Genomic DNA, 25,313 nt, shown 5'->3' with positions numbered 1-25,313 from the left:
TTTTTTAATACATTGTTTTGAGAGTGTTGCATACAAAGGTCTTCTTTTATAATTGCTGTTTTTAACTTTCTTTTAACTGGCAAGTAAGATGTATTGCAAATGGTTTTAAGTAACTGTGCAATATAAAATAAACAATGTATTCATTATTATTATTAGTAGTAGTAGTTTCACATCGTCACATAATACCTATTTTGCATGCAAGGGATATTACCAACTCCCAATTGGATTGTCCGGAGTATGTTATGTGTCCTTTCTGTTACCCCCTGTGTTCCTGGCACCTCCATCGTATCACCGTGACTTTAAGCTATATAATGATATCTCTAAGAACAGTTACAAAAGAACAATAAGTACACTTTGCAACAAAATGTTGACTTTAATTTGGGCTTGTTTTTCTTTATTGGGTGTTGCATTGAACAGTAGAAAGATAAGGCGATTGACTTGTGTTGTGGAAGCTGTTACCAATCAGACAGCTATGGCACTTGGGAACATTTGAGAAAAGCTGCAAGTTGCAAGGATTCTAGCAATCCAAAATTGTATGGTTCTTGCTTGACGTCTGTTCTAGCTGATCGAGGTGGTGCATGTCACATCATCGGCAGAAGCTGTTGTGTTTACATTCCGGATCACTCACCTTCAGTATTTGATGCAATATCCAAACTGCATAAAATTGCTGCAGAGTTTCACCCAGAGACTGGTACATGGACTTTCTCAAACTGGTTCTTGACACTATTTGTCACTTGGGGCTGGAAGCCCATGACTATCCTATGTATACTACTGGTGATACTATTTACAAACTGTGTATGTATACAATGTGGTCCCATGCTTTGCTCTATGTGCATTACAGCTTGTACACCTGCTAAGCGAAATGTTGCAGAAATAAAAGCCCAACAAATGTTGAATAAAGAAATTGCTGAAATTATGCAAATTAATATACAGGATGCATATTTAGATTACCCCAAATGAACAAATGTCTTCAGCTAATGCTAAAAGGGTCGTCTGTTGCAATTTGGCAGCGATCAGGGTTAGCATCTAGCTGAAGCCAGCTTGGATTTGGCAGCCATTTTGTATGCCATGTGCTACCACGTGCTCACCATGTGCTCTGTCCTACCTTTCTGTCATCTGCTCTTGTATTTTGCCTAGTGACAAGTTATATTTAGCCTCTTTTGCTTTGCAAATGCTCAGTTGAGCTTGCAGCTGTCTATGCAGCTGTCATTAGTCTGTAACTGTCAGGATGTGTTTACTAGAATTAGCAACTGCTAGCTCCTCCCACTTGTTGATTGTGCATTTTCTGTATGACCTTATATGTACCTAAAACCTTCTTTCTGTTCTTATACAGCCTTCTTTTGAGCCCCTGTGTGGGTATAAAAGGTCCATGTTCCTACTGTTCGGTGTGCTATTTCATACACTACCGAAGGGTGTTGTGTGAATGTAGTTCACATCTTGAGGTTAATAAAGCGCATTGTTTTGATTTGCAGTTTCCGTGCCACCTTCTTCCTATTGGTCTAAGGACTTTGTGCAGAGAAAGGCGAACCCCTAGCACTGGTAGGCCTAGCTGAGTCTCACCCCGACATTCCTGTTCCTCTAGGTAGATTGTTGAAGTTTGGTAAGTTAATCGATTGGCACAGGCTAGAACGTGCGCCCTCCTTTGGGGTCTTTTGACAGCCTGCTCGCAACAGATACTTCCTATTCTCAAAGTACGGGGAGGTGGGGATTAATTCTTGTTGTAACTGTGTCGATTATCTCATCAAGATGGCTGTATATTTTTTTTTTTTTTTTTTGAAAAGCAAGACTTTATTAGCATTGTACGGTAATGTTACATATAAATGCCTCCAAATGGGAAGGCCAGAAACGGTATTCAGTACAGTGATGTAAACATTCAGGAGCTGGAGACCATTCTGGTCACATGTTACAGTCAGTATATGGGGCATTAAGAACAGTCCGAGAAACAATTTCTTTTTTCCATACATAACTTTCGCTTGCATTTTGTATTTTGAAACAACAAAACGAGGAACTAAACATATGGCTCAACATTGACCGACATATTCATAGTCATTGAGTACCGAGGCAAGTGGCTGCTGGCAAATGTAGAATCCGTGTATATCACCCCCCGCCACCCTCTAGTGTGCCCACCCCCCTACAGCTGCCCCCAACACCATGCAATCTGGGCAGGCCCCTCGCCTGTAACATGATTCCCTCCCCCATAATTAGTCAGTGTCAGTGTCGTCATCAGAGCTCTCACTATCATTCTCTGGCAAAGGCTCACAGATGTCCCCTCTGTAGGAGTTCCAAGGTAGCCAAACTCCATTCCACTTACGAGGATTATCCCTCGTCTTATACACTGCCCTTTCCGTGATCATGAGCGTGTCCATGTTCCTGAGCCATTGCGCCAGCGTGGGTAGCTCAGCCACACCCCACTTTTGCGCAATGTCGCGTTTGGCCACCATGCAGCCTATCGTAACCCACAGTTTACCATAGTGTGTCAAATCGGTAGGACCCCAGACATTCAGCAAGCACACCCTGGGATTTTGAGGTACATTTGAATTCAGTGTCTGTGCGATGGTACGGAGCACCCGCTGCCAATAGCTCGATATGTACGTGCAGCCCCAAAGTGTTTGCAAGAGCGTGCCCTCCCCCCCGCATCTCCGCAGACAGAGTGGGTTGTCCGCCCTCTGCAGTTTGTGCAACGCCACCCGAGTATAGTAGATTCTATGAAGGACTTTCAGTTGTATGAGGCGGAACCTAGCCGAAATACCGGCTTCACGCGGGGACGACAGAGCTGCATTCCATTCGGAGTCATCGAAATCCCCAAGGTCTTCCACCCATTTGCCCTTAAGTTTACCTAGTGGCTCAGGTAAGTTATTAAGCAGTTTCCGGTAGGTTAGGGAAGTTGCACCCTCCAGCACACAGTCCGTGAGCAGGCGGTCTTCCAACGGGGAGGACTCCGGAGGCGTGGTGTCAGGCGGGATCGCTGCCATGAGTGCGTGTCTGATTTGTATGTATCTGAATCTTTCCGTGTCCCTTAATTCATATTGTTGTTGGAGGGAAAGGAATGGGATCACCCCCTCCCTGGACCACATGTCCCCCACAGTCGATATCCCAATGGCGTCCCACTGATCGAATCCCTTAGTACGCCTCAGATGGCCCAGTGCTTTAGTGTCCCACAATGGTGTTAGTTTTGTGATTACCCCCGCCCAGTGTAGTTTCGATTGTGCTTTATACCATAGTTGTACCGTGTGTTTGGTGGGCCCCAACAGTTTCGCCGCAATGCCCTTGTGGTACAGAGGAGCCAACATGCTGTTAGAGCCCAGCTGGGCCCGGTCCGCCTTAAAGGCTGGGTCATCCTGTGGTGCGTATATCCATTTGTTGAGAATTTTGAGTTGCGACGCCCAGTAGTACAACTGCATATTAGGCAGTGCAATCCCACCGTCGTACCAGCTCCTATTAAGTTTGGCGTGTGCAATTCTCGCTGGCCGATTTCCCCACAGTAAACCCGACATCAGTGCTGTCACCTTCTGAAAGTAGCTGGGGGGGATAAGTGTTGGGGCGTTTTCGAGGACATATAGAAAGCGTGGTAGTGCCATCATTTTGAACAAAGCTGCTCTGCCCAATAACGTCAGTGGGAGCGTCTGCCAGTGTCGTACATCACTTCGCAGTCGGAGGAGAGGAGGCTGTAGATTGCGAGCAGAGAAGTCTGCCGCGTCCCGGGTGATGTGTATTCCCAGGTACTTGAAGGACGTGAGCGCTACTTCCAGCGGGCAAGCGTCTGGTAATGTCGGGAGAGGACCCTTAAGAGAGTAGATGATTGATTTCGACCAATTAATAGTGTAGCCAGATACGTGGCCATGGGAGGTGCAGATGGCTAAAAGGTTGGGGATGCTGCTATCCAGGTCAGTAAGATAGATTAACATGTCATCAGCATACAATGACACTCTGTCCTCCCAGCTCGAATCCCACTTAATGCCCTTCAGCAACGGTGTAGTCCGCACCGTAACCGCGAGAGGCTCTAAAACCAATGCGAACAGGATGGGTGAGAGAGGGCATCCCTGTCGGGTTCCCCGCCTCAGTTGAATTTCTCGTGATATGTGGCCATTCGCCACTACACGTGCAATCGGATCCTTGTATAACAGCCGGATCCAGGCAAGAAAGTTCGGACCGAACCCCATAGAGGAGAGGACCGCGAAGAGGTAATTCCACTCCACCATATCGAACGCCATCTTGGCGTCTAGGGACAGGATGGCTGCCGGTTCCGTCAGAAGCGGGATTCTCGCCATGACGCCCTGCACCCTGCGAATGTTCAGGGCCGTACTTCTGCGAGGCATGAACCCAGATTGATCCGGATGGATCAACTGTCCCAAGTGGGGCATGAGCCTGTTCGCCAGCAGTTTCGCCAGAATTTTAACTTCGGGGTTCAATAGTGAGATAGGCCTATAGGATGTGCATTCGTTAAGTGGTTTACCCGGTTTCGGTATGGCCACAATGGTTGCCATCCGCTGGTCTGGTGGTAGTGTGCCGCACTCCCTACTGTCCACGTACATCTGCAAGAGGGGCGGACCCAGGGACTCAGACATTGTTTTGAACCACTCGATGGGTATCCCATTGGGGCCCAGAGCCTTGCCCGGATGGATAGCGCCAATTGCCAATTGAATCTCCTCCGCAGTTATGTCGGAATCCAATTCCCTCATTGCATCGTCAGTCAATTTGGGCAATGCCACGTGGCTCAGGGCTTCTCGAGCGTCCTCCTCCGTGACAATCACCTCCGGTGTATACACCCCACTGAAGTGATCGGCTAGCACATCTACTATGTCTTCCGGTCGAGCGTGTACCCTCCCGAGTGTATCCGTAAGTTGTAGTATGTTCCTGCTGCCTCCCTGCTTTCTATCCAGCCAAGCCAGGAGTTTACTGGCCTTGTCCCCGATGTCGTACACCCTGTGTTTGGTGGCCGCAATGTCCGCCTTAGTCAGGCGTCGCACATGATCCATGAGAAGCCGTTGACGCAACTGCAGGGAGTGGAGGTTAGTACAGGAGGGATCTGCCATATGGGTTGCGTTGGCAGCATCAAGCTGTAGTTCCAACTCAGACGTCACCTCTCCCTGTTGTTTCTTGTAGTGCGAGATCGCAGCTATCGCCTGCCCCCTAAAGACAGCCTTGTAGGCCTCCCAGGCTGTATATTTTTTTGTAGAAATATTTTTTATTGTTTTTATTTTTCCGTGCCTGCCCGATGCTTGCTCCTTCACACAGCAAGCAGATGTACAATGCAGCATGATCCAAACATTAGTGTCCCATTGTAGACGAGTCCCGCTGACTACTCGGATAGTGTTGTGGAATGTAAATGACCTGCTCAGTAAGGGGATAAAAAGGGGCAGTCATGAAGCAGACCAAACGGGTCTGGGCAGATGTCCTATTCCTTCAAGAGACCCAACTCATTGGCAAGAAGGTCCCCTGCCTGGCTAGATGGGGATACACCTTAATAAAAGAAACATTAGATGGTCCCTGAAATACTTTAGGCAGGGGAACAGGGGATAATACAATGAAAAAGTCAAAAAAAGAAAATCACCTTGCTGCTGATAACTGGAAGCGGAATATCTCGCTCATGTGTGGGAAAACTGTTCCCACAAAAAGACCAAACCACGTAAGCAGAAATAATAATATGCATAAGCTAATACATCAGTCTATAAATGTTTAACACACAATTCTCTCAGTACACATGAATTCCTTGTATAAATCCTTTCAATAAAAAACATTCAAAACTCCTCATGCATACTTACACCCATCTCATGTCGCTTAAACCATACACAAGCAACTCTCATCTGTCACATATTGTATTGTGTTCTCTTTGGTGTCCACAATACACATAAAAAGAAAAAAGGTTATAAATAACAGGAGCAAAAGACAATGTATCCAAATACTGAAGAACAAATAAATACTTCATAAGTGTTTCAATTTTGACTTAGCACATTATTACATATATTAAAATAAATCTGATCTCAATAATTCAATTGTCTTAATCAATCACTGATGAGTCCATTGTTGTGAAAATTAGCATAGACTTCTTAATACAATGTTGACATCCTTGTGCTCCTGTTGTAACCTGCGGCTACGTGTGTTTCGGTGACCACCACTGTAAGGGTTGCACCTTCATCAGGGGACTCGTACAAGCTGTTTCAATAATTAATAGTGGAATGGAGTGGGGAGGATAAGCAGAAGAAAACTTATCTATTCACCAGATAGCCAACCAATGCATTAACAATTAGCTGGGGGGACACTACCCCATGGGTCCATCTAGATAAGGACACCCAGGCTCTCAGGACAGAATAATCTTCTCATGATCCAGTGGATAAATGGTTACTCACACATGGTAAAGTGACTCTTGCCAATACCAGAATCAATAGAGACCCCGGACACAGCATCGACTAAATGAGGCACTCTCTATCGTGACGTCTGTAAGGATATTCCCTGGTCTAGACCTGTTTTAATCTTAGACTTTCTCTATCAATTCTAGTATTGGCAAAAGTCACTTTACCATGTGAGAGAAACCACTTTCCCACTGGATCATGAACAGATAATTTTATCCTGAGAGTCTGGGTGTCCTTATCTAGATGGCCCCAGTGGGTAGTGTCTCACCAGATAAATGTTAATGTTTTGGTTCGCTATCTGATGAATAGATACATTTTCTTCTGCTTTGTCCCCCGCATGCCATTCCACTATTAATTATCAGAATAGCTAGTACGAGCGCCCTTTTGACGGTGTAACCCTTACAGTAGTGGTCACCAAATCGTGCATCAGCGCAGGTTACAACAGCAGCACTTGGATGTCAACACTGCAGAGGGGAGTGATGGTGCAATTTGCGAGATCTGATAAACCTTGAGGACAAGATCGCAGAACTGGACCTGCAGAGTAGCCAACAAGATAGCCAGTGTGCGCATAGACAGCTTGGCCTGGTGCAGCAGCAATACCACCAGACCCTGATGGGTGAAGCGCGACTGGCCTGCCAGGCATCCCAAAGCCATATCTACCAAGTCGAGTCAACTCCTTCATAGATTATCCTGGGGTATCCTCAGCTTGTTTCCTTTTCCCCTAATTAAGAATGATTCGGGTATACTACTTGAGAGATAGTGCTTAGTTTACCTTCCCATTTTGAAGGGGTCTATGAGAAGAATGAGGTGGTGTGCGGTGTAGGAAAGTGGAATCTGACTGCATGGTTACCCCCACTTTTTTCCTGGTGTTTTGCTGGTTTTCGACTTAGTCTACAAGGATCCTGATAATAAGGGCCCAGTCTATCTGCTTTCTCCTCTAAATTGATTACATGTACTTTAGGTACACTCCAGATTGCATTCTGGTGTACCCTTATAAGTTCCTAGTATATGGCATACTATATACCCAGAGCATAGGTACCCCAGAGGCCTCTTAGGGGCTGAAGCATGTATCATACCACCCCTGGAAGACCATTCAAAATGACACCACAGGTCTGCTGCAGCAACCTGTGTAAGGTGGTACATGCGCCCTTTACTTAGATATAGGTTCACTATATCTACCTTATCACTGCACATATAAAACTATCAGTCACCCCTATGGCAGGCCTTATCAATCCTGAAGGCTGGATGCTGGGTTTTATGTGAGAGGGTGCCCCTGCATGAGCAGAGCCCCTCTTCAACCTTCGGAATCTATTCTCTGGGGTTGTTCTGTGATGCAGCCATACCATATACTCTTAAGTGCATTATAACCTAGTGTTAAATGCTAACTTTAAAACATCTGCACAGAAAACTGTTGTGTTTGGTGTCAAACACCTTGGAATCATACCTCCACACCAGTAACTGGTGTGGGCGGTATGATTCTACTCTCCTAGAGGGAGACATATGGCAACACCAGTACACCCGGTACCAGCTTTCTCGACCCTGACATCACAAGATGGATGCTGCCAGCCACAGACACGAGTCTACCCTCCTGCTGCTGGACCAAACTCTGGCAGGGGAAGGCTGGACAATAGGTTTCCTGTCACCGGGAGGTGTAATCACCTCCTAGACAGGCTTAGTGTATTGGGGCTGGGTGGGTGCACTCTGAGAGTGCTTTGATGTCTGCACTGGGGGGCACATTTCGTGTCCCTGTGCATAGTCCAGCTCAAATTGGTTGCAGGAGCCATTGGCTCCTGCTCTGGTTTGAAACTGGTACACAAAAGATTGCCCCCTTCCCAATTGACTTTTAGTGAGGAACCAAATAAAACGTAATCAAATCTGGTCCGGTATATTTATTTTTACCTGTTACTTATATTATTTCATACAAAAATTATTTCAAAATAGCAAGAAAAAAATACACAATACTGACAATTATTCACAATACATTACAAAATTACAAAATACCATAGGACATGTTACAAAAAGTTAACCAATACAAATAACATTAATGTTGCATCCAATAAATCAAACAAATTTGCAATGCCACAATTTCACATTACATTAAACCGTTTCGTTCATCAAGGTTTGATAACATGGAAAGAGGATTGCTTTATCACAAGAGCGAAACAATACGTATGTCATTATTATTTTAGACAACACTAGATGTTTAAATTGGCTCTTGCTGAATATGCCGACGCGTTTCAAGTTCGGGCCATTAATGTCCAAACCATCATCAGGGCTCTTTTTGTTTTTCTGTAGGATGCAAAAAAACGGAGTTTTAATACAACCTATTCACCTCTTATATTGGACCCACCATTTGGATAAAAAGTTAAATGTACCTGTATGTGGTTATATAGTAACCAAGGGTGATTTTATTGGAAACAATCCTTCCAGTCTCAACTGGTGCACCTTTATCCACGAACCAATCTGGGAAATGAACAACAAAATTGTCCATGTTTATAGAACTTCAACGTGGGGCATCAATTCAACCCGTTCGTATGTTTTAGGGAAATCGTACCTTAATCTGGACGAGCTTGCGATGCAGGGAGGGGCGGAGGAGTATCTTTATCTTTTTCTTTTTTCCTTTCCTAATAAAGCAACACACAACTTGCTTTTACCAACCCATTCTATGTTATTTAAACTTAGGGCGCTGAATTCCAAACAAACTTATCGTACCTGTAGTGCACAATATTTTGGATCGTAGTTAGCGACCTCGTTTTTCTGTGGTTGTTGCCACGGTAACCTGTTTAGACAATATACGTATGAGTCCACAAATTTTTTTGCAAGTTAAAAGAAGCAATTCATTAAACTTCAGACAGTAGGTGCCAGACGCTCATGTACCTGTATTTAGTGTGGAGCTTAGTACTCCCTCTCGTCCCCAGTCTAAGCGCCCCGTCCGGGGCTGTGTGTCTCGGAATCGCCTTTTCTTTATTGTTCGCGTATTCCGATGTTAGGAAACAATTCAGTCCTTTATCTAAAATGGGGAGACGGTTTGTCAGTGTTACTAAGCGGTTAGCGGGAAGGTAAAATAAAATAAAAACCCCCGCGGCCGTGTGGAGAACATTACCTGCCTCTGCATTCTGTTCACACGCACCGCGTCTGCACGTCGCTTCTCACTCGGCAGCTTACTCGTGTGTGAAGCCGGCGGCCATACTGTCAGGGTAAAAGGAACTACTTCTCAACCCACGGTGTTATGGGAGTTGTAGTTTGTTTTGACAAACACCAATGAAAGTGTATGTTTAGTTTGCAATTAAAACTTATATAGTTATGACCCAGGCATTTCAAGGGTGGCAACAAGTGTGTGCTTTTCACGATATATTTGGAATCATGAAATGCATTTATCAATAGACAATTAATGTTGTATAATGACTAAAAAGCCGAGGCAACCAATGCAGTTTGACGCAAAGTCTCAAATCCTTGACAATTCTGACATATTATTAAGGCCAGTAGTGGTACAGTTGAATTTCAAAATAAGGTATGCTTCCTTCTCCAGTAGCATCCTCTCAATGTCGCATGGGCGTTGTACGTCACTCATTGTGTGAAGGACAGACCATCTGAATTCATTCTCGCTATGGGACATTTCCACGAAATGTTCGACCATCGGTGCTGTGAGTGTTTTGTTTCTGATCCTTGACCTGTGTTGCCCTATACGTAGGTTCACCTGCTGATTTGTTTTGCCTATGTAAATTCTGGGGCACGGGCAAATGAATACGTAAATCACGTTCTTAGTTTTGCAATTAGAAAAACCAAGGTGTTTTCACCTGACCACCTGGTGTTGGAACTCATTTCCCTCAATGGTTCTATTGCATGAAACACAATTCCCACACCGGTGATGTCCTTCTATTGGTTTCATGTCCCACAACGCCAGGAGATCATGTCTTGGTTTAGAATTCGGGAGATCCGCTCTCACAATTTGTTGTCCCAGGTTCTGATTTTTCTTATATGCAAATAGGGGACGCGGAAAAGAACATTCCAGGCCTTCCAGTAGGTGCCAGTTCTTAAGGACCGCTTGTCTGAACTTATGCGTATCAGGTCCAAAGGTTGTGACGCATACAAGTCGGTCTAATTCCTTCTTCTCTTTGGTTTGTAGTAGGGTTTCCCGAGGGGTGAACCTAGCCCTTTTGTACGAATTCTTCAAAAGTTTCCGTGGGTACCCTCTATGGATCATCTCTTTACAGAAGGCCCGGGCATGGTCGTCATAGTCCCCTATCTCGGAGCAATTTCTCCGGATACGAAACATTTGCCCATACGGCAAATTGGCCCTCAGGCTCCGTGGGTGATAACTTTTGTGGTGCAGAATAGTGTTTTTATCGGTAGGTTTCTTATATAAGGATGTTTTCAGTTTTCCATCCTCACATGTAACCTCGACATCTAAGAATGTCATTTTCAAGGTACTAGTTTCAATAGAGAATTTAATATCACTGTGTCTGTTATTAATCCAGTCATGGAACGCCAAGAGCTTGGTCTGGCTCCCCTGCCACAGGAGCCAGACGTCGTCTATGTAACGCCACCATTGCATGATATTAGCCTTGTATGGATTGTTATTCTCTACAAACAAGGACTCATACTGTGCCATGTAGAGCACAGCCATCTCTGGAGCATAAGGGCACCCCATGGCGGTGCCCTTGATTTGCATATAGAACCGATCGTTAAATTTGAAATAGTTCTTTTTTAACGCTATTGCTGCAAGTTTTAAAATGAATGCAGTAGGTACCCTGTGTGGCCTTTCTCTCTTGTCTAAAAACAACTCGATCACCTCCAATGCTTCTTCTTGAGGGATTTGTGTGTAAAGGGACGTAACGTCCATGGTTGCCATTATGTTTTTAGATGGATCAAAATTCATTCCTTCCACCTTCGTCAAAAAATCTGTGGTATCTCTCAGATACGAGTTTACCTCCGTTAGGAAAGGCTTTAAAAAGAAATCCACGTATTTGGATATCGGCTCCAGGCAGGAATCACATCCCGACACAATCGGGCGCCCTGGTGGTTCGGCTAGGTTTTTATGAATTTTAGGGAGTAGGTATAATACCGGTACTCGTGGAGATTTTTTATTCAAAAAATCAAATTCCTTAATGCCCAAGAAGCCCTCCTCCTTTCCTTGTGCTAGCACTTCAACAATCAATCCTTGGATCTGCTTCGTTGGGTCCTCTGTTAAAGCCCGATACCAAGTGGTATTATTGACCTGTTTCAGTCCTTCAGTGACATATTTGTCGCGAGGCCAGATTACAACTGCTCCCCCCTTGTCTGCCTGTTTTATGACAAGGGAGTGATCTTCCTTAAGACTTTGTATAGCATGCTTTTCTCCCTTACTAATATTCGGCAGCACATACTTCTTGGTTGTTTCCATTTTATTAATAGAAGAGAGCATAATTTGCTCAAATACTAGTATCTGCTTGGGAATATTTTGATGGGGAACAAATCTCGATTTGTTCCTCAACCCTGTGGTCTCTGTATTTTCAAAGGGTGGTTGATTATGGAAAAAAGCTTTAAGTCGTAGTTTTCTGCAAAAGTCTAAGGTTTCTATTTTCAATTTAGTAAAATCTGTCCGTTTGCAAGGAACAAATTTTAAGCCTAAATTCAACACAGATTCCTCGTGTCTTGTCAATATCCGGTCTGATAAGTTAACCACCACATTGGGTTTATTTAGGATTGGTAGAAGCGTTTGCGTGTTCGCATTTGCCAAGGGGCTTTTGATTTTGTTCGTCCCTGCTGGCCTCTCTCTAAAAAAGAGACCTGCTTTCGTGAATTATTGCCTCTTTGATCTGGGTCTGATGAATCAGATGACGAAGTCTCTGAGAAGGTGGTAAACCGGTTTCTCGATCTGCCTTGGTAATCATACAAAGCCCTGCGTGACTCGGCCTGGGTATAGTAATCCTCGGTAGCGAGGTGAAAACATCCGTACGTCCTCGAGTAGCTACAGCGAATACTAGTGCATACACAAGCGCAAGCGGATTTGCTTCCCTGTGTCCCCCGACCGCCCATCCGGCGTCGGGTTTCTCTTCCAATCGACTGAATCACCAAGACGTTTAGAAGCACCCTTTCCTAACATCTCCTTGTGTTATAGACCCGATTAGGACCGGGTTGGAAATATCACCGTTCCGACGATACAGCTTACATCCTATCACCCTATAGCCCTGAAGAGTCGCGGGTTTACCCCCGTTTTTGGCGAAACACGTGTCGGCTGGTTTTTCCTATGAAATCAATACTATCATTGAATGAATAAACACTTAACAAGTTAAAGATTTTGGAGTTGGATCTTATCCTTTTCATCATACGACTACAAAACTGAATTGTTAAACACTGATGCAGGTTGTGTGCGCTTGACTTTGCATTTATGTATATTGTGCTATTTACTGTTGTCCTAGTGATTTAACATTTGGTGTTTTGTTCTCTAATCTCATAAAGAGGTTAGTAGAGAGTGTTTAGTAATAAATACATATATTTTATATGTTTCCCTTCTGTGGTTCTCCTTTTATTTGGTCATGCAGGAGGTTATAGACTGGTAAAACAAGCTGCTTTACATTCCTTTGAGACTTAGCCTGAAGGCTGCTCTCCAAAGCTACCACTAGGATAGCTTTCTTTAAAGGTTGTCTTTAACCTAATCATCAATAAGGGTTGTTTGGAATGGTACAAGGTGACCACTATAACTAGTGGTCTGCATATGCCAGGCCAACTTCTCACATCCAGGACGCAGATTGAGGAGTTCATGTGGGTGCTCCTTCTCTGGACTCCGTCCCCGGCAGCCCACAAATCGCTAGGCGCTGTGCTCACAGGGGAAGAACTTACCTCAGTTGTGGCCAAAATTAATACTCGCAAGTATCCCAAAACTAACGAGTTCCCTTGTGAATACTTAAAAAAACTACATGCCCAAGCGCCCGGATCACCTCCTGAGAGCGGTTCTATCTGCAGCAGCCGCAGTTGTCATGCCACTGGATTGGCAGTTCGGGCTGGACTGTTCCCATGAGGCACAGGGTCAAGACTGATTTGTATATGGCCATGTCTGAACTGGGGTAGCTTGGTGAGCAAAATAATAATGGATTAAACACAGATCTGTGACTGGGGGTGAATGTTTTGCCATTGTGCTACATTCCGTCCATCATCTTGTGTGTTTTACTGGATTGGCATCATGCAGAGGTCATGGTTATCCCGAAACCAGGTTGCCCAGCGGATGATCTCACCTCATATCGCCTGATGTGCCTATTAAACTTAGAGATTAAGATGTTAGCAAAGGTGCTGCTACATAGACTATTATATCATATTCTGCACCTGGTCCACCCTGATCATTCAGGTTTTATGCCCCACCTGGCAACCCACCACAATATCCGTTGAGTATATAATGCAATAGCAATGGCGGACAGGCTGACAGACACAAAACCAAACAAGTCCCTATCCAACAATAGTTTATGACTAAAACGCCATACAGTGCTAGTAGTCAGAGAGAGGAAAAAAGAAAAATATTACAATTGTACAATATCAGTGAGTCACAGCAACTATTAAAAAAAAAGTTAAAATCAAAAATACCATAGGCATACACAAATTAGTATTTATTAAAACATATATATATATACAACCAAGATTAAAAAACATTTAATTAAAATACATAATCACAAGAAAACAGAGTTGTTGCCGCTGTGTTTCGGTGAGTAGATAAATATACACCTTCTTCAGGTCATTTCTCTAAAAACATTTAAAATGGTACGGCCTCCTTGCACCCAATGTACAGCTCTCGGGTCAGGATACAGGACCCGGAAGCTGTAAATGGGGTGCAAGGAGGCCGTACTATTTTTACAAGGTGTTTATTCCTACGGCTGTATAAGTGCCATAAGAAGCACAACAAATCGTTTAACAGCACAGTAGCCCGCCTTGGAACTCCAATCACGACGCACCCTTTGGTTTGTTGCATGTCCAGTTTTCCTTATCCCTGGACTCGGGCATAACCCGTGCATTATAAAAGAACGGTGGCACCAATGTACATACCTAAAACAATAGGACCTTTAAGTATAAGGTTTTAGATGAGGTGGTCATCCTCAAACCCTCAACTCTACAAATTTGATTCGCCCGAAGGTTTAGCAATACTGAATTCTAGTACCATTTTAAATGTTTTCAGAAAACTGTCCTGGAGAAGGTGTAGATTTATCTACTCACTTAAACGCAGCGTCGACAACTCTGTTTTCTTGTGATTATGTAGTTTAATGAAATGTTTTTTAATCTTGATTGTATATATATATATATATATATATATATATATATATATATATATATATATCGGAACACCTTCCCCTTCAGGAGAAATACGAGTCGCACAACATCACGGTTAATTCCATTTTATTCAAGATGGATAATATTGCTGCTATTGTCCCAATGCATTTCGGCTATTTCTCTTAGCCTTCTTCGGGGGAAAAAGATCTCTGCAAACATCGTTCATTTTTGCCATACGATCCCAGGTGCGTACTTGTTCGTTTAAATTTGCTTGCCTCTAGTGGACGTTTCAATGTTTTTTTCGCTAAGTACCCTGGTATTCGTAGGCTGGATGTCTTGAAGTCAACCTTGGATTATGGCCGTGATTTCCCCACACGCCTCTTTAGTGCGCAAGGGGGACTCTTGCCAGGCTTCAGTGCCTGGTGGCAGCCGCTGCCCTATAGCTTTCCGCTAGTGTCCAAAACCGTCCTATTTCGGGCAGGTGTGCCGCTCTTGATGAGGTGCGTAACTCCGCGTCTGGGCGTCGCCGTATTTAAATCTGAACACCTTCCCCTTCAGGAGAAATACGAGTCGCACAACATCACAGTTAATTCCATTTTATTCAAGGTGGAGAATATTGCTGCTATTGTCCCAATGCATTTCGGCTATTTCTCTTAGCCTTCTTCGGGGGAAAAAGATCTTTGCAAACATCGTTCATTTTTGCCAAACGATCCCAGGTGCGTACTTGTTCGTTTAAATTTGCTTGCCTCTAGTGGACGTTTCAATGTTTTTTTCGCTAAGTACCCTGGTATTCGTAGGCTGGATGTTTTGAAGTCAACCTTGGATTATGGCCGGGATTTCCCCACACGCCTCTTTAGTGCGCAATGGGGACTCTTGCCAGGCTCCAGTGCCTGGTGGCAGCCGCTGCCCTATAGCTTTCTTCTAGTGTCCAAAACCGTCCTATTTCGGGCAGGTGTGGCGCTCTTGATGAGGTGCGTAACTCCACGGATGGGCGTCGCCGTTTTTACATCTGAACACCTTCCCCTTCAGGAGAAATACGAGTCGCACAACATCACGGTTAATTCCATTTTATTCAAGGTGGATAATATTGCTGCTATTGTCCCAATGCATTTCGGCTATTTCTCTTAGACTTCTTCGGGGGAAAAAGATCTCTGCAAACATCGTTCATTTTTGCCAAACGATCCCAGGTGCGTACTTGTTCGTTTAAATTTGCTTGCCTCTAGTGGACGTTTCAATGTTTTTTTCGCTAAGTACCCTGGTATTCGTAGGCTGGATGTCTTGAAGTCAACCTTGGATTATGGCCGTGATTTCCCCACACGCCTCTTTAGTGCGCAATGGGGACTCTTGCCAGGCTCCAGTGCCTGGTGGCAGCCGCTGCCCTATAGCTTTCCGCTAGTGTCCAAAACCGTCCTATTTCGGGCAGGTGTGTGGCTCTTGCTGAGGTGCGTAACTCCGCGGCTGGGCGTCGGCGTTTTTACATCTGAACACCTTCCCCTTCAGGAGAAATACGAGTCGCACAACATCACGGTTTATTCCATTTTATTCAAGGTGGATAATAATGCTGCTATTGTCCCAATGCATTTCGGCTATTTCTCTTAGCCTTCTTCGGGGGAAAAAGATCTCTGCAAACATCGTTCATTTTTGCCAAACGATCCCAGGTGCATACTTGTTCGTTTAAATTTGCTTGCCTCTAGTGGACGTTTCAATGTTTTTGTTTCGCTAAGTACCCTGGTATTTGTAGGCTGGATGTCTTGAAGTCAACCTTGGATTATGGCCGTGATTTCCCCACACGCCTCTTTAGTGCGCAATGGGGACTCTTGCCAGGCTCCAGTGCCTGGTGGCAGCCGCTGCCCTATAGCTTTCTTCTAGTGTCCAAAACCGTCCTATTTCGGGCAGGTGTGGCGCTCTTGATGAGGTGCGTAACTCCACGGATGGGCGTCGCAGTTTTTACATCTGAACACCTTCCCCTTCAGGAGAAATACGAGACGCACAACATCACGGTTAATTCTATTTTATTCAAGGTGGATAATATTGCTGCTATTGTCCCAATGCATTTCGGCTATTTCTCTTAGCCTTCTTCGGGGGAAAAAGATCTCTGCAAACATCGTTCATTTTTGCCAAACGATCCCAGGTGCGTACTTGTTCGTTTAAATTTGCTTGCCTCTAGTGGACGTTTCAATGTTTTTTTCGCTAAGTACCCTGGTATTCGTAGGCTGGATGTCTTGAAGTCAACCTTGGATTATGGCCTTGATTTCCCCACACGCCTCTTTAGTATATATATATATATATATTACCTACTGGCGGTCGCCAGTAGGTAGTTATAGTTAGGATTGTTTTCCATAGGGAAATCGCAACATTCTATTGGGAATGACTTTAGCGCCGGTTGAGGAATCTGCCTGAATTTTTCCTCAACTTTGCCTCGCAGCTCTCCGCTCCTTCCCTGAAAGTTTGGGGGGGGGGATTCGTCAAGCGGGGGCTGAGATAAAAAGGGGGGTCCCAAAACGTGTTTTCCCCATGTTAATTTCCATAGGGTGGTCGAACTCACTTTCAGCTCGAACGGCTGAATGCATTTTCACCAAACTTGGCAAAATTGTAGGGACTGGTAGCCCGATGTGCCTTTGCTATGTCTCAAGATATGTGCTCCAGAGGATTTTGAGGAATTTGAGTTTAAAAAAATATATATATCTATAAGCCCGCCCCGGTACGCGTACCGGGGAGCGCACCGGGCGCGCTACGCGACTTGCGCACGGAAAGCTGATTGGCTCTCGGGTGTCTGTAAACATTCAAAACAGTCCGCAGTGGCCGCCATCTTGTGTCTCGGTAGGATGGAGACACAAGAGGTGACAAAAAACAAAGGGGGAAATGACCAAAAGGGGGCAGGGTACACCCCCCTGACCCCCTAGGTTTGATGTGGGGGCCATAAAAGGGTCCCGTGGGACAAAAAAATATTTTTTTTTCTTTCGATTTTCACGGGGGGAGCGCCCGGTACGCGCACCGGGGAGCTTACCGGGGAGCGTACCAAGAGGCAAACCCAGTGAAACAGTAAAATAATAATTTATAGTGATTAGAGGTAGGGTAGCTCTGCATAGAGTTGTTGTGTTGTTTGGGTGTTTTAAGTACCAACATGTAGGTACCAATGCTGAGTCTTAAATTTAATGTACACCGTTTCCTCTGTAGATATCTTGTATGTTGTTACAGAAGTTATTGTGGTATATGGAATCCATAGCATAGTCTGTCAGGAAAGCAGAAAGAACATGGAGGCAGGAGATGAAAAAGAGATGTCAAATACACATTGGAGATAAAAAAGTGGGAGAAAGGAAGTAACTATGAGCAAAATTACTATGTAACACAAAATAGTTGCACAGTATACTATAAGTTTTACTTTATATTATAATCATTTTGGTACTATTTCATGAATTACATATAAAAATAAATAATGTCTCGAACAATTTTTGATTATTAAATATAAATTTATTTTTCTGATTCTTTTTCCAAATTTAACAGAACTTCTAACAACACATTGTCGGAAATGTCCTCATTTTCAATCAGCGAATCTACTGCTTCTACACATTGAACTAATTCATAGTCCCGTGATTCATCCATGAAATCTAAGTCTTCATTATCTACAATACATTTTTCACCGTTGTTCTCCAGAACAATTTTGAAGGAAATATTCTGCTCTCCTTCCATTTTCTTGCTGTAATTTGCATAAAAAATAAATATATCAGTAGAGATAGGGCACTGTTGGGTTTAAGTTCAGACAGGTAGTTTTGATTTTTTAACAGTGAAGTTATCTTTGGGCAGTGTATGGTATCAGGCTGGAAGTAGAAATGTAAAATAGTGTATATCATAAAGCCTAAGTAAATTCATAATTATACAAGACAAGCCTAACTCCATCCATAACTATAACAGAGAAGCCTATCTCAATCTATAACTATTACAGAGGGATAGTATATAACTATCAGAAAATGTTTTCCAAATTAACTTAAAGTGCACAACATACTTCAGTTTTCAAAATAGCATCTTACCTTTGAAAAAGAAGTTTAAGTTCTCAGTGAAAATCCTTTTGAAATGTACTTCAGGAAGTAGTAGTCAAAATGGCTGTGTTTCCCTCTCTTTCTTTATATATATTCATGTACATAACCAATCAAATGTCATGAAATAATAGTAGAAAATGAAAGTAACATTTTAATTGGTTGTAAATGCCAGCACTTCAGATGTGTTTTTGTCAAGTATTTCACCTCAGGATATTTAGAGAGGGGTACAGGCCAAATGGCTCAATGGAATTCCACCAAATTTGGGAAAAAGATAGGGACTGGTATGTAGTATGGCCTATTCTATATTTGGTGAAAGTGTCTCCAGTGGTTTTTATGTAAATTAACTTTTAACATTTTTGGGAGCGCTTCCCGGTGCGCGCCCCGGTACGCGTACCGGCAGCGCTACGGGAGTCCTCCATTTTGTGTTTCGGTAGATTTGAGACAGAAAATGGAGGAGAAACAACGTTGGGAATGGGTATAAGGGGGCATGGTAGGCACTCCCTGACCCTCTAGGTTTTCTGAGGGGGTCTTAGGAGGCCCATATAGGCGGAAAAACTAAATTACATTTTTCACGGGGGGAGCGCCCCACCGTTGTTCATTTATCCCGGTTCCGTCACTACCCTTCATTCCCCATTTTTTACTGTCCTTTCTTTTTCTTTCAACACCCACTCACATTCTCCCACTATTTCTACTTTAGTCTTCTTCCTCTCTCTTCCCTTCTTTCGCTCCCTTATTCATTTTACTTTTCTCACTTTCACCCTATTACACCTTCTCTGTTTTTTACTAGGTAATAAACAATCCCTCTGTGTTTCTCCCTCTAGCTCTCCTTCTCTTAACATTACTCTCTTTGTGTTCTTCCCTCATGCTAACTCCTTCATTAATTTTTTTTTTCTTTTTTTTTTTGATGCGCTCCCCGGTGCGCGCCCCGGTGCACGTACCGGTACGCATACCCTGCAGAAAAAAGATAGATACAGATTCTTTAAAAAATATAGGTTTATTTTTATAAAGTAAAGGTAGTTCTAAAAAGAACTGTTTTTTTTCTTCTTTTTGTTGTTTTATATTTTTTTATGTTTTTATGAACATTTTGTACTTTTTTTGGCTTTTCTGAACACTTTTATATTTTTTTTGTATTTTTTATGGGGAGAAACAAAAAACAGGGAATTGTAAATGGCTCAACTGGAGCATAAAAAAAATCAGGAAAAATTAGGGGTTTTTTGGACACTTATGGTTATCACCAGCAACCATGATAAGTTCGATGCTTTGCTCACCATAGCAAAGTGTCTTGTTACAATATTTGCACACGATTTTGTAATCGGCAAACTTAGGTTGAATAGTAGCCAATGTGTCTCTTGCCCCCGGACCCGATGGAGTGGGTTGTTTTGATGTTGAGCGTCTAGACGTTGATGGGGGTAGCTTACTGCAGAGGTCCCTTAACTCTGCATTAGAATAATTGTTTGGATGCCAACGCATCATGTGGCGAATCATGGTATGATTCCCGAAGGAATAATTTTTGTGAGGGTTCCCCCTGGATAGCTCAGCACCACAAATTAAACAAGTCACCTTTGCAGCGTTTACTTTTTTAAAACCTCTTGGGAGTTTGTAGAACTCCCATATAAAGTGCTCTTTGGGTTTGTAGGGCTGTTTATCTTCAGGCAGGAACTCCCTTGTCTGTGCCTCCTCTTCATCATCCTCCTCCTCTTCCTCTTGACCACCAATGTAATCTTCTGGTGGTCTTTTAGATGGTGGTGGAGGTGGTGGGGGGGGCAGATGCTCCAGCTGCTGCTGCTACTGTAGCCATTTTCTACTAGTAAAGAGTAGAGATAGAACTCGAAACAGGTCTTCCTCAGTCAAAGGACAAAGTCAGAATAAGGAAAAAAGGTGCGGGCTTTCATCATTTGGAAAACAAAAGTGTTCTGGACCAATGAAAAGTGTTATTTTCAAGTCACATGATCCAGGCTTTCACAATTTGGAAACCAAAACTGATCTGCACCAATGAAAAGTGTTATTTTCAGATCACATTACCCGACACGCTTACGCTACGCGTCCCGGGGCGCGCCCGTAGGCGCGTCGCGTAAGCGAGTCGAGACGTAGCGTGATCGCGTGCTTCCGGATGCGCTTACGCAGTGCGTCATATGACGCATCACATGACTACGCGAAACGTCACAATGTTGTTTTCGTACGCGGGAATAGCGCTAACGGGACGCTCCCCGGTACACGCGCCATAACATTGCGCTTACCCGTACGTTCACCGGTACGCGCCCCGGGGCAAATTATTTTTTTTTTTTTAATTATAAAATACATATTTACACAATATAAAATTTGTTATAAAAAATATTACTTTTCATACCTATAGAGATTTGCTATTAAAAAACCATTGAAATTCACTGAAAAAACCATAGGTTTCACATCAGTTATAGTTAGGAATTAGCATTAAAAAAACCTATTAAATTCACTGAAAAAACCATAGGTTTCACACCAGTTATAGTTAGCTGGAAATTTTACTCGCATAAAACCATTGAAATTCCCACGTTATAGTTAGTTGGACTCACTATAACTTGCGCGTGCAATGCACTGCTGATGACGTCACATATTACATCACTCATGACATGGTCAGTGACATCACTCATAACATCACTGATGACACAATCCTTGTGACAGAGTGACAGACCTCCTTTCAGTGTAATGTAACCCTTAAAACACATATTCAAAAATAGAAACTAAAATTTACAAAAAAATGGAGATACCCATACCAGTTACAACAACGAATTCAGTAATTCCACCATCTATATACACATGCACTGATTCACCAACAGTTCTATATAGTCACTCATATATATACTCACTCATCATATGTAGTGATACACCTATACATCCTGTTACACTCCGACAGTCATCCAAAAGTTACTCACACACATACTCACACATGCAAAATAAACTATTGAACATCCATTTATTTGCATATACAGCTATACACACACTACCACTTTACTTCTAAGAAAACTTACACATACTTACTCTCTTAAACAATCACTTATATAAACACATACTAATTAAGCATGGGCGGATTTAGCGGATTGGCAATCCGCGAATTTGCGTATTTACGGATTCGCAATCCGCGAAGATCCGCGAACTCTAGCGGATTTGCGGATTTTTCCGTTTTTTGTGTTGGCGCGTGTTCGCGCCGATTTTGGGACAAGTTCGCAATTGCGAACTTACTTTTCGGCTTGCAACGGCCGCGACTATGTTGTTTCTACGTCTGGTTTATCATCACAGGTTCACAGCACCCTCTGTTTCACCACTGCCACCCTCTGGGACACCCATGCCACCCTCTAGTACATCCTCACTGGCACCTATTAGGTGTATTTATCACTGTAGATTATGGTGGTTGAAAAAAGCAAGCACACCTGCCCTTCTTCAACTGCCATCAATTAATTTGTGTTTCATTAATGTGTCAGTAATTTTGAAAGTTCCAGTCTGGCTGGCACCTGCTTCCTTCCTTATCTGTAATTTGCTTTTTGTTGCAGTGAAATTTTTTTTTCACAGGACCTTTATGGTGCTATTCTATGAGCCTGCTGTTTGGGTCATAGCAGGGTCATAGAATAGTTGCAAACTCTGGAGGGGCCCATCAGGAAGCACTACCTTGAATGTTACTAATGTTAAGTTTGAACTTTTGCACCTGCTCATTGCTTTCAGTTTAGCTAAAATCGTTTTTTCTGCAATTTCGCGCGTTTTTTGGGGCGCGAATCCGTGCGAGATCGATTTCGGAAGCCGCGAATACGTGCGAATACAAAATTGTTTTTGTTGCGACGTGTATGTTCGCGTGATCTTGCGCGTGTTCGCGAGGCGCTTCTAGCTATACGTTTGCCAAGTTACCCTATCGGTCGTACACGGGCGCGGCCATCTTGTTGGCGTGACGTAATTCCGTTTCCGCCCGCTATGTGTAATCTCGCAAAGTGTGCTGCTCGCTAGTACAATTTCGCGCGTACTCGCAAGGAAAATCTCGCGCGAACTTACCCACGCGGTCGTGAACGGGCGCGGCCATCTTGTTTCTCATTCATTGCTATGGTTCTGGGCATGCTTTCTCTATCCTCTCTCAATCTCTGCCATCCTTTGCTTGTTTGAAGTTTTTTTGATCTAATTTTACTTATTATCTAACCCTCTATTTTTCTAGCTCTATATTTTTGTGTTTTCTGCAGCTTTTAGTTACTTTTAAACTACTTTTTTAAACTCTTTTCTTTTCTTCTTCACTATTCTATTTCTTCTTTATCATTTAAGTTTATTTCTGCCCAGACCATGGTAAAGGGAGCCGGGAAGCACCCTGAGAAGGGGAAGGGTCCCGCACCCCGTGCCCGGCTCCCGTGCGGGCGTTTAAGGGGGGAGCAAGTGGTCCCGAGGGAGATCTTCAGCGCGGAGGAAGTGGCGGCACTGATCTTCCACGTCCAGCGCCGCCTCCCCAAGACGATCCTGGGAGGCGGCAAGATCGCGACCTGCTATGGCATCCGGGAGCGTCGCAAGCGGTGGGAGAAGGTGTGCCGGGCCATGTACAAGATCTCTGGGGTCCGGCGCACATATAACCAGGCCACCCACCGCTGGACCGATGTCATGGACCGGGAGCGGGACTTGCTGGACGCGCTCGGCGTAGAGGTCCCCGGGCTTGGTGAGTAGTAGTAGTAGTACATTTACTACTCTGTTTTATCCTGCTCTGTTATTTGCAAATCTTTGTTCTTTACCAAGAGCAATAATGCTGCCGATTACATTGAGGTAAATTATATTTCAAAATCTTCTATGCATTTCAGGTGCACTGCTCTCCTTCTCAGTAGCCTTGCTTGCTACTATGCTTCTTTGTTTTGTATGTTGTGTTCAGAAGCATTTCATTGGCCTGAGAAATTATGTATGAGTGTACTGTAAAGAAAAGAACTGCGTAATGCTAGACAGTAAGGGTCATATTTTCAATTACCGGCGCATCCCTGCAAAGTAGCAGGGATGCGGCAGTAATTGTGTGCCATGCCACCACCACCCATTGGCCCAAAACGTCACAGAAGCCTTACGCATCTGTGCCGTAAAGGCAGCGCATTGCTGGAGTTGCGTGCCAACGATGGCGCAGCTCCAGCAATGCTCTGGGGTACCCTATCTCCCCAATGCTGCATCAAGCCGTACGTCGGCTTCAAGCGCGCAGGGTTTGAGTCATGCATCATTGTCCTAAAAGTGACTGATTGACATCTTGTAGATTTCCCTCAGCCACTTTTAGGATTCGTTCCTGCGCAGGTACGCCCTCCCTTGCGCCGGAACGCCCCCTGATGGCGCAGGGCTTTACAACGTGATGCATCGCCCATATGCCCATATGTGTTTTTTTTTTTAATATATACGCCGCACCAACACCATGGCGAGTCTTTTGTTCTGCCGCTGCGTCAGAAAAGGCACGCAACAATGGAGGAAAATCAGCCGCAACTTCCGCAAGGGACTTATAAATCAGCCCCAACAGACTGAAGTCCAGTCCTTCCTTTAGACAGTCACATGGCTATCAGAAGAAATAGTGGCGGTGGTGGCGGGTGGATTGATAGTTTGAGTATTCACTGATCTGCAAGCAGGATGGACTTTGTCTGTCACGTGTTGCGCACTGCTGCCTGCAGTGCCAGGCCTAGGCAAACCTCTTTAGTAGTCTGTTTATTGAGTTACATAGGAACTTTCTAAGTCAACGTTCCGCAAATCAGGCAATACGAATAACGTAGTATACCACATGAGATAGATCCCGTGGAATAGTTGTCTATCTATTTGCTATTTTTCCAAAATATGTTGTTATTGTTCTTTTGAAATGTTTGATTTGGTTGAAAAATCTCATCCATGTTTTCTGGTTTTTCTTTCTTTCATGTTGTACATCAGCTCCCCCCAAGGGCAAGAGGACACAGGAGGAGGGTGCTGAGGATGCAGGCCAGGATCGGGCAGGCGAGGGCTCCTTTGCTGGCCCCAGTAAGTTTACATTTTAATAAACAGTACCTATTTTTTCCTAGCGTTCCTCATTCGATTTTTTCTAAATCGTCTTTGATCTTCTTGTAGACTGGATATAAATTCTTATCCTGCCTCGAATATGACTCCCTGTGGTATTACTAGACTATTCTTATTAGTCTGTCTGTGTAGCTAACTAAGATTGGACATTTGGCAATTCCATTGGACTCCCATTATATTCAGCAATACCTCTATGCACTGTCTCCTTACTGACTAGATAGTGTGGCAGAGTCATTCAGCTCCCGAAGTCACCGATTATAGATCCCCAATGATCTCTAGATTATCGTACGCAGGACAAGAGAGTAGTACGGAGTCACAGCACAGTCAAGAAGTGTCAGAGGCACTCATGCTTGCAAAAATTCCAAAACCTTTAGCTCATCCACTCTAGTCTAGAGGAACAAAAACCACAGAGTCTATTTAAGTGTAAAAGCTTTATTAAAAGTAAACACATTTATTAAAATCTACTTTGTCATAAAACTATTTAACTGTAAACGGAAAAGTGGTTAGTGCTGACGATTAATTGGACACATTTCTTGTGGTCGAGCCGAACTCTCACCTAGTTTGAACTTGATCCTGGTCGTGTTCTTAGGACTCAGGAGTCAAGCTTCTGTCTGTTAGGAGAAAAAGTGGTGCGTGTTAAAAATCAGAAGCAAGCATTCATCAGTTGTGCATAAAAGTGCAGCAAGAC

Source organism: Lissotriton helveticus, chromosome 2_1, assembly GCF_964261635.1.
Source record: "Lissotriton helveticus chromosome 2_1, aLisHel1.1, whole genome shotgun sequence".
Taxonomy (NCBI): Eukaryota; Metazoa; Chordata; class Amphibia; order Caudata; family Salamandridae; genus Lissotriton; species Lissotriton helveticus.
The sequence above is the reverse complement of the archived record's forward strand: the minus strand, read 5'-3'. Positions refer to the sequence as shown.